Source organism: Mchenga conophoros, linkage group LG5, assembly GCF_057382185.1.
Source record: "Mchenga conophoros isolate Kocher_MC1m ecotype Shallow Benthic linkage group LG5, M_conophoros_male_GT1.1, whole genome shotgun sequence".
In the NCBI taxonomy this organism is placed as follows: Eukaryota; Metazoa; Chordata; class Actinopteri; order Cichliformes; family Cichlidae; genus Mchenga; species Mchenga conophoros.
In genome coordinates this window covers 1,018,653-1,027,464 of record NC_140530.1, presented here as the reverse complement: position 1 = coordinate 1,027,464, position 8,812 = coordinate 1,018,653, and the positions used below count along the sequence as shown (strand labels likewise).

Sequence of the window (8,812 nt, the reverse complement as noted above, 5' to 3'; positions counted from 1 at the left end):
TTCGGGAACAGCTGTGTGAAGGACCAAAAAGCTCTCCAGAGAGTGATCCGTACAGCAGAACGCTGCTGCAGGATTGCTCTCCCCCCGCTTCAGGACACCTACACCAGGAGATGCCGGACTAGAGCAGCGCAGATACTGAAGGACCCGTCCCATCCTGGCAACAAACTGTTCCAACTTCTGCAATCTGGTAGAAGGTTCCGCATCTTCCGGGCAAGGACAGAGAGACTCAAGAGGAGCTTCTATCCCCAAGCCATCCAGGCCCTAAACACACACACCCGCCCTCTCACATCATCTATAATTGACTGAGACAGGACTCTTCCAGACACTAAACCAAGGCACAATGTACATTTCAATTCCTTTAATTTTAAATATGTTTATATTGTCTATCCTGTAAAATAGTCAGATGTCTATTCATATTAATGTACAGAATTCACCTGCTGGCTGCTACTACTGCACATTCACCCAAACCTGCGGGCGGTTTATCCTTCAAGCTCGGGTCCTCTACCAGAGGCCTGGGAGCTTGAGGGTCCTGCGCAGTATCTTAGCTGTTCCCAGGACTGCGCTCTTCTGGACAGAGATCTCCGATGTTATTCCCGGGATCTGCTGGAGCCACTCGCCTAGCTTGGGAGTCACCGCACCTAGTGCTCCGATTACCACGGGGACATCCTATTCATGTAGCCCCTTCCGCCGGGGTTACTTGCGTAGTAGCATTCCAACAACGCCCTGTTTTCGTCTCTTGAGACAGTTGAGGCATGAAACTCACAGTTTTCCACTTTACAAAACAGCCGATTCTCCAGCAGGTGGTGCAACACCAGTCTCACATGCTTAACATGCTCAGCTCTGGACCTGGAGAAAATCAGAATGTCATCAAGGTAAACGAACACGAAGTGGTTAAAAAAATCTCGTAGGACGTCATTTACCAGGGCTTGGAAAATGGCAGGGGCGTTAGTGAGTCCGAACAGCATTATCAGGTACTCGAAGTGGCCCAGATGGGTGTTGAAGGCCGTCTTCCACTCGTCCCCCTCGCGGATGCGGACCAGGTGATAAGCATTGCGGAGATCAAGTTTGGGGAAATGGGTGGCTCCTTGAAGGAGTTCAAAAGCTGAGGCGAGCAGAGGTAGAGGATATTTGTTTTTGATAGTGATCTTGTTCAGTCCCCGATAGTCAATGCAGGGGCGTAGGGACGCATCTTTCTTTTCAACAAAAAAGAAGCCTGCACCCAAGGGAGAGGTGGAGGGACGGATGATGCCTGCTGCCAGGGAGTCGGTAATGTAGCGCTCCATAGACTCGCGCTCAGGTTTCGAGATACTGTAGAGTCGGCTATTGGGCAAGGGGGCGGCTGGGAGCAAATCAATCCCGCAGTTGTACGGACGATGGGGGGGCAGCGATTGGGCCCCGTCTTTGCTAAAGACTCGACCTAGATCATGATTCGGCTGGCACGGTTGACAAGTCGAGGCAAGTGGGCGGCCCCGCAGGATCGTCTGACATGCAACTGCAGAGCGTAAACACTGCTCATGGCAATGGGTGCTCCACCCTATGATACATCCCTTGGCCCCATCAATCTGTGGATTGTGTCGCTGGAGCCAGGGGAATCCCAAAACTAAGGGTGTGTCAGGTGCCTTGAAGAGAAACAGGAACATCTGTTCAGTGTGATTGCCGGAGAGAGTGAGTGTGATTTCTTGAGTGCGGTGAGTGACAGCGGCTAAAGGCCTGCCATTACGCGCTGACACCTGGAGCGTTTCAGGGAGAGGAACAACAGGCAAACCCATCTTGTGGGCCAAAGCCTCATCCAAAAAACTTTGTTCAGCTCCCGAGTCTATTAGTGCATCACAAGAATGGGTGTGGGAAAGAAACCGTAATTTAGCGGGGCAGCTGAGGTGGAGGAATGTATTCACCGGCGCACCCGTCAGTATCCCCACCTTTACTGGTGGGCTGAGTCTTTTAGCTGTGAGGGACAGGAGTCCGCGAAATAATAATAATAATATGATTAATTTCCCAGAATGGAGTTGTAAAGGAATTAAATACTTAGAACATATATTAGAGGGAACAGAATTTATTCCATTTGACAGACTAGTTGAACAATATGGGATCAACAAGATCAACAACAAGGTTTTTAGAATATCAACAAATTAAATCCATAGTAAAAAAGAAATTTAACCTCAGTCAAGTTGAATTACAAACACCACTAAGTGCGGCACATTTTCTTACTCTTAAATCCCCCAAATTATTATCTAAAATATACAGAACACTTTCTAAATTAGATGAATCAATATCCCTTCCTACTGCAAAGTGGGAAGCAGATTTATCAGTCAACCTAGACCAAAACTTCTGGTCTCAGATTTGCTTAAAAACTTTTAAATTAATTAAAAATCCCAGTCTGCAATTAATACAATACAAAATACTTCATAGAGTGCACTATACAGGTCATCGGATGTTCAAGATGGGCTTTACATCTTCCAACAACTGCTCACACTGTCAAGGCAATACACCAGACAATTACATCCACGCTCTTTGGTTCTGTCCACCAGTGCAAAAGTTTTGGCGCGAGATATGTGAAGACTTATCAAAGTGTCTGAAATGTAACATCCCAACTTCCCCCTTAGTGTGTCTACTGGGCAGCTTAGATAATGTCACTTCAGAAAAGAATATAGCCCATATGATCTTCACTGCCCTATGCATAGCCAAGAAAACAGTCCTCATGAACTGGAAAAATAAAAATAATCTTAATTCTAACCAATATAGAAATTATCTATTAGATTACATTAGTCTTGACACAGCCTCTGCCACCACATTAGATCAATTGCTCTGGGCCCCTTTTATCAGCTCCATCACCTAGTGGGGGTGGGGGGTCATAGTTTGGTCCCGCCTTCACTGTTGTGATTGGTGAGGGGGTAGGGACAGGCTTAGGGCGTCGGGGGGTTCCCCGGAGGCATCTTCCTTGGGGAGCTCAACCCGGGGTAGTGGTCACGTCCGGTTGGGGGCTCTGTTGGCTCTCAGGTGACTGTTTCCTCGCGGCTGCGTGCAGCGGGGCTAGGGGAGGGTCTGTGCTGACGGACGTGGGTTACTGACCTGGCAACCTGGCTGCCCCTGGGTGGGTCCGGGATGGGCGTGAGGTTCTGGGGGCGCTCCGTCTCTGGGCTGGGGCCCGGGCCGGGCCTCGGGGGCTTGGGTCCTGGTTGGTGTGTTGCCGGGGTTGTGGGCGGGTGGGTGCATGGGGGCCCGGCCCTGCAGCAGGGTGCCGCCGGTGCGTCGAGCCGCCTGGGAGGCTCTTCAACTGGTGGGGGGGATGGTCACATCTTGCAGGAGCTTTCTTCTCTTCAGGAACTCTCTGCAGGAGGGGGAGATACAGGAGAGGTGGAGGAAGATCTCAGCCTGGGCGTTTACCGTCTTATGTAGTCTGGAAGATGTGTGGATGGTGGGGTGGGTGCAGTTTTCTCTGTGGTGCGGTTGGGTGGACTGTCCAGGGCTCTGTGGAGCCGGGGGGCGCTACTGCACTGGGCCCCGGTCTGATGGGCCTGGGCCCCCCTTCCCTGGCGGGTCGCGGAGGGTGGGAGTGCCTACTGGGGTCAGCGGGGGAGCTGGCCCCAGGGAGGGGTTACCTGCCCCTCCCTTCCTTCCCTCCCCATCTCCAGCTGCCTCCCTCTTCCCGCTCCTCCACAACCACCCACACATGCAGGGCCTTGGAGTGGGGGTATGTCACCAGGGTGCAGAGGAGGCTACCCCCCCCCCCCCCCCGTCCCCTTCTGGCTGCCTCTGCCTCAATTTTATCCCACAACTTAGACATTCACATTATTCACACTCTCATTACACATACATATAGGATCTTGGGGGTGGGCACAATCACGGAGTCCAAATCACCATCAGGGTGTATACCTCACCCCTGACGTCGTTGCCCACCTCTCAATTTTAAATACACTTAGTCATTGAGGGCCAGCAGGAGGGACTATGCGCTTACCTGCTGCTCCTTGGCAGGTAGCTCCATGCCCTCCTGGGTTTTAATTGCACCTTAGAACACATATGCATCAACACTACAATGAGCGGGTGGAGGGAGGTTTGGAGTCTTCTCCCACCCCCATTCTCTGCGGCCTGCTGGAGCGGGAGGGCTAGTAGGAGGAGTTGGCCGTCCGACTGCGGTCTGGGGTGTGGGGCCTCCCTGCTGCTGCGGAGTCGGGGTGGTCTGCCTCTCCCCACCGCAGGGAAAAGGGTAACACCACCTGGGTCTGGGTGCAATTCCCCCCTCCAGGGGCAAGGGTACCTAGACCCGGTTTGTAGAGTACGCTTGGGGAGTGTGATTGTGTGTACAGCGTCTCTTTATGTCTGTCTCCACGTTGGTTGAGTGTGGAGTGAGTGCATATGAGAGCATGAGGGTGGGAATGGATGTTTGTGTCTGTGTGTGCCTGTATGTCTGTGTCTATATGTCAGGTTGGGTATCAGACGCCACCTCTCTGGGGACACCTCAGGCCCTCCAAGGTTTGGAGGCCTATCTCCACCCACCACCACTTCCCCTGCCGGTGGCGGACTCCCTCAGGTGTCGGTGTGTTGGTGGTTCTTTGTGTCTGGGGGTGGGCGTCCGGGTACACACCGGCTCACTCCTTGGCGGCCGCTTGTCGGGGCCTGGGGCCTGGGGCTCGCTCGGGCCCCTTTGGAGGTGGGGTGCCCCCGGCCTCTCGGCCTGGGGCTCGGTCACTCAGGCACAGCTGGGGGCCGGCGGAGCTCACGGGCGCGTCACTGCAACTCCCCCTGACTTCTGCTCCGCGGCTGCTGGGCGAGCCCTCATCTGGGACTCTCCTCAGCTCTTACTGGAACAGTGGCGCGGCTGCCCCTCTGTTGGTCTTCCATGGTCTCTTGTGTTCTGGGGGCCTCTGGATGTCTGGAGTTTTGATCTCCTCCATACCCGCTTCACACCCTGGAGGACGGGGCTGTGGCCCCCCCACACTCCCTAGCAGATCATTACATGGAGAAACCTTTGGAATGCAAGCATGCTGATCCACACAGGTATGCACACATGGGTATTCACAGACGCGGACTAAAGCTTTCTTGGCTGCTGCCTCAAAGCACACTGTGCGCTGTCTATCTTGCGTGCTGCACAATATCGTTTATTATTTAGTAAATATTGATATCTATGACTAGCTAGTTTATTGTGATGGTGCTTTGTTTTCTCTATTATTATGTTACTCTTTGTTGTTTGCTGTCTCCTCTGTTTGTTTTTTTTGTTTTTTTTGTTTTTTTCTCCATACAGGTGACCCAGGAGTTCTTTTTTTTTTTTCTCTCTCTTCCCCCCCCCTTCTCACCGTCTCTTCTCCCCTTTGGTTTTCTTTCTTTCTCTCCCCCTCTTTCTCTCATTCATTCCCCCTGTCCTATTTATTAAAAAAAAAAAAAAATGACAAAGGATGAACTGAAGCTCTGCCATCACGTAATGTCGCATACTGCTGTTTCTGATGTCATTTAAGAAAAAAAAAAAAAAAAAAAAAAAAGGAGTCCGCGAAATGCCCCTTTTTCCCACACACAAAACACTCACCCACCAGTTGTCTTCTGCTCCGGGTGAATTTAGTCCGTCCCAGCTGCATGTGTTGCTCCTCGTCAGCAGGTGAGTCCGTTCCCTCCTCTCTCCACTCGAGAGAGGGGAGTCCAGTCGGAACTCCTACGCCCCCTACTGACCGTCGCCCATCTCCAGTCTGCCTGCCAAACTCCCGCATATGGTCGTCTAGACTGATACACATGTTAACCAGGGCACTTAACGATTTAGGAAGCTCTTTAGTGGCCAACTCAAGTTTGACATTCTCATTTAAGCTGTTTAGGAATGCTCCTCGGAGCGCCTTTTCCTCCCAGCCCGTCTCCTCGGCCAGGATCCAAAAGTCCACGGAGAAGTCTGCCACGCTCCGCCGGCCCTGCTTTAAAGTAAACATGCGATGAGCAGCACTGTCAGGGTTAGAGCCTTTGTCAAACACACACCGAAATTTGCTCAAAAAATCACTATATGAGATGGAGGGTTGGGCGCTCAGGGCTGCTTGAGCCCAGAGTAGTGCTTGTCCGGTCATGAGCTCCACCATGAGGGTGATCTTGGCAGTATCAGAGGCATAAGCTCGAGTCTGCTGCCTAAAAATCAGAGAGCATTGAGTCAAAAATCCCCGGGTTTTGTCCAACTCTCCACTGAATTTTTCAGGTACAGGTAACGTGTGTTCTCGCTGAGGCGGAGGCGGAGATGGAGGAAGGGGACAGGCCACTGCTACATTTAGAAGCTCCACTGGTTTTTGTGGTGGTGTAGTGGGCTCTGGTGGTTGAACGAGTGCTCTAGGTGTAGCAAGCAACATACCTTACAGTTCAGATACCACCTGTAGTAGCGCGGACTGGTCCTCGGCCACATGCTGCAGCATCTTTTCATGCCGCTCCAACCGTTCAGCTTGAAGCGTGAGCTCGCGCTGGACGGGAGTTGAGTCCGCTGACTCCATTGCTGGCTGGATTGTTCTGTCACGGGTAATGGGGAAGTACGGACTCAGTCGCGGAGCTCAGGATGCAAAGTACACAGTGCGTTTATTTACAGTGCCCAAAAACAGTTTCAAAACATAAAGTGAAGTGCAAAGTCCAACAGTGATCTTCTCCAAACTCCCAGTGGTGTGCAGGTGAGTTTCCAAAGGACCGTCCGACCATGACACTGTGGATGTAAAACAGTAACACACCTCCTGCTCTGTGTGTCTTTAATTGTACACAGTCAGAAATAGGGGTACGGAAGGGGTACATTACTGTGCCCCAAGGTACAAAAATGACATTAATACAGTCTAAGGACAAATATTGGACCTCGGGGTAACTATCTGTACCTTTTTTAGTGTCTGAAAGGTACATACATGTTCCTTAATTGTGAAAAGTACTTATTTGTACCCATTCTTTCAAAAGATAAAGTACAGGTTGATTAAGCACTTTTTGATTAGAGTTTTTTTATTTTTATTATTTTTGACAAAAAGCACCCTTAAAAAAAAGCACCCTTATTGAACTCGGAGTGCGAGTTGAGCCCATCCTCACAACATCAAACAAAAAGTAGAAGAAGAAACTCAACGAATAGCTGGTGGATTCTAGAACTTTCTGTAAATGCAGCAGGTGCCATTTTGTTTTATCAACGGAGGGAGATGAATTACGAACTTGTCCGAGGAACTCTTAACAAAAATACAAGAGTGGGGCTTAGATGTCACCGAAGCTGAAGCTCAGCGTTTCAGAGGTAAGTTTTATTTAAAGAAAAATGTAGCATAATTACTAATTATTGGTTTAGCCTAGCTTAACGTATATTAGCAATTTAGCTAGTTTTGGCACTCTCTTAGCTCAAATTATGTCTTTTTACAAACGTTTTTACAAACGTTTCATGTGTAAAGTTGAGGTCACAGTTCTGAAAAATGAAAAATGTGTACACATAGTATTTGTATAAGTTTGAACTTATATATGTGGTTCAGCCACAGTCTATAGGTTCGGTAACCCCTGCGCAGCGGAACGGCGCAAAATTTGATTCCCTGGTAGCTGAATGCAGTTTACCGTTAGTGTATTAATGGTTTAATAAAATCACGTTTTTACATCCATTCCAAGGCCATCAACACACATGGGCGGCTGAATATAACGTCTAAAGGAAATATCTTGACGCCGCACTTGTTTAAAATATAACAAGGGTGTCGCAGCTGGGGTTTGATAGTCGCGTTTTAAGCAATGTGGGAACTTTTTCAGCATGTAATCTGAGCTTGTAATACGGTCCTCCGGGTGTTATCGCTATAAGTAATCGGTCTGAAAGAACAGACGGCAGAAACTGTCGGAAATCTGGAGAAAGGAGTCACCTTAGTAGTGAATATTAACAAATTACAGCATTCTAGTCTTTTTTTTTCTTCCAAACTTGAAAGGGCACAAAAGCATGCTCAGACTCTGCTCTCCTGTGTCCAGTAGTCCCAAACAAACATCTAAATTTAAAAATGAAAACTTTGCATATCGAGAGGATTCACTCTAAAGATTTGGTTTATTTTATTTAATTTACTTATTTTTTTTAATGAATATTTCTTTGAACTGAAAGAAGTATTACAAAAGGTTTTAATGTGTGTGATATACGGTTTTTACCCATGTAAAAATGTGGTGATAAATATTCTTACATGGAATTTAGAGTTTGTACTACCATTTATCTTGCAGACAATGAGGTTGATGGTGACACAGTTGACTGCGGTCTTACTGAGACTATGGTTGCATACCTTTTCCAAGGATCCTTCAAAAAGCAGGTTAAATTCAACCAATTTGTGTCAAGGATGAAGGAATCTTCAGTGACGCTGACTCTACAGACTGTCTCTCCAGAAGACTGGCAACCATCTACTTCGTCAACTTCAATAAGGTATTTTCTTATTTATAATGAAGTTAGTATGTCTGAAACATACATGTTGGCTGTTATGCACTTTTAGGATTTAGTTAATATGATCATTGTTTCTACCATATGTATTGTTACTGTAGTGTTTTATACTTCAATTCATGCAATAAAAACAAACGCTTAACTGTTTTCACAGCAATGAAAATACTTTGAGACTTTAACCGATACGAGTTCTTTGTGATGCACAGATCGTGTCAGCTCTAATTGTATATTTAGTCTTATGTTGGGTTTCTAATCTGTTTTGACTTTCTCTTCTCACTCTTGCTTTCTTTCAAGGGACCATGCGTCCAAGGAGAGGATTTATTATCCATAGACGCCCACTTAAAGGTCTTACAGTGCCAATATCAGAAGATGCAACCAGATACCATGGTGGTTCATAACCATATGCAGTAAACGTTTGCTTGGCGGCAGAAAGAAATTGCAAATGGT

General features: G+C 48.3%; 1 long non-coding RNA gene across 1 annotated transcript; it reads left to right on the top strand.

The window, feature by feature from the left end:
* Positions 1–4,747: 4,747 nt before the first annotated feature.
* LOC146573532 (uncharacterized) lies at positions 4,748–8,541 on the top strand. The gene is made up of 3 exons (XR_014892379.1): positions 4,748–7,210; positions 8,155–8,350; positions 8,520–8,541. It is a non-coding gene; the product is annotated as an uncharacterized LOC146573532 (long non-coding RNA).
* The last annotated feature ends 271 nt before the right edge of the window (positions 8,542–8,812 follow it).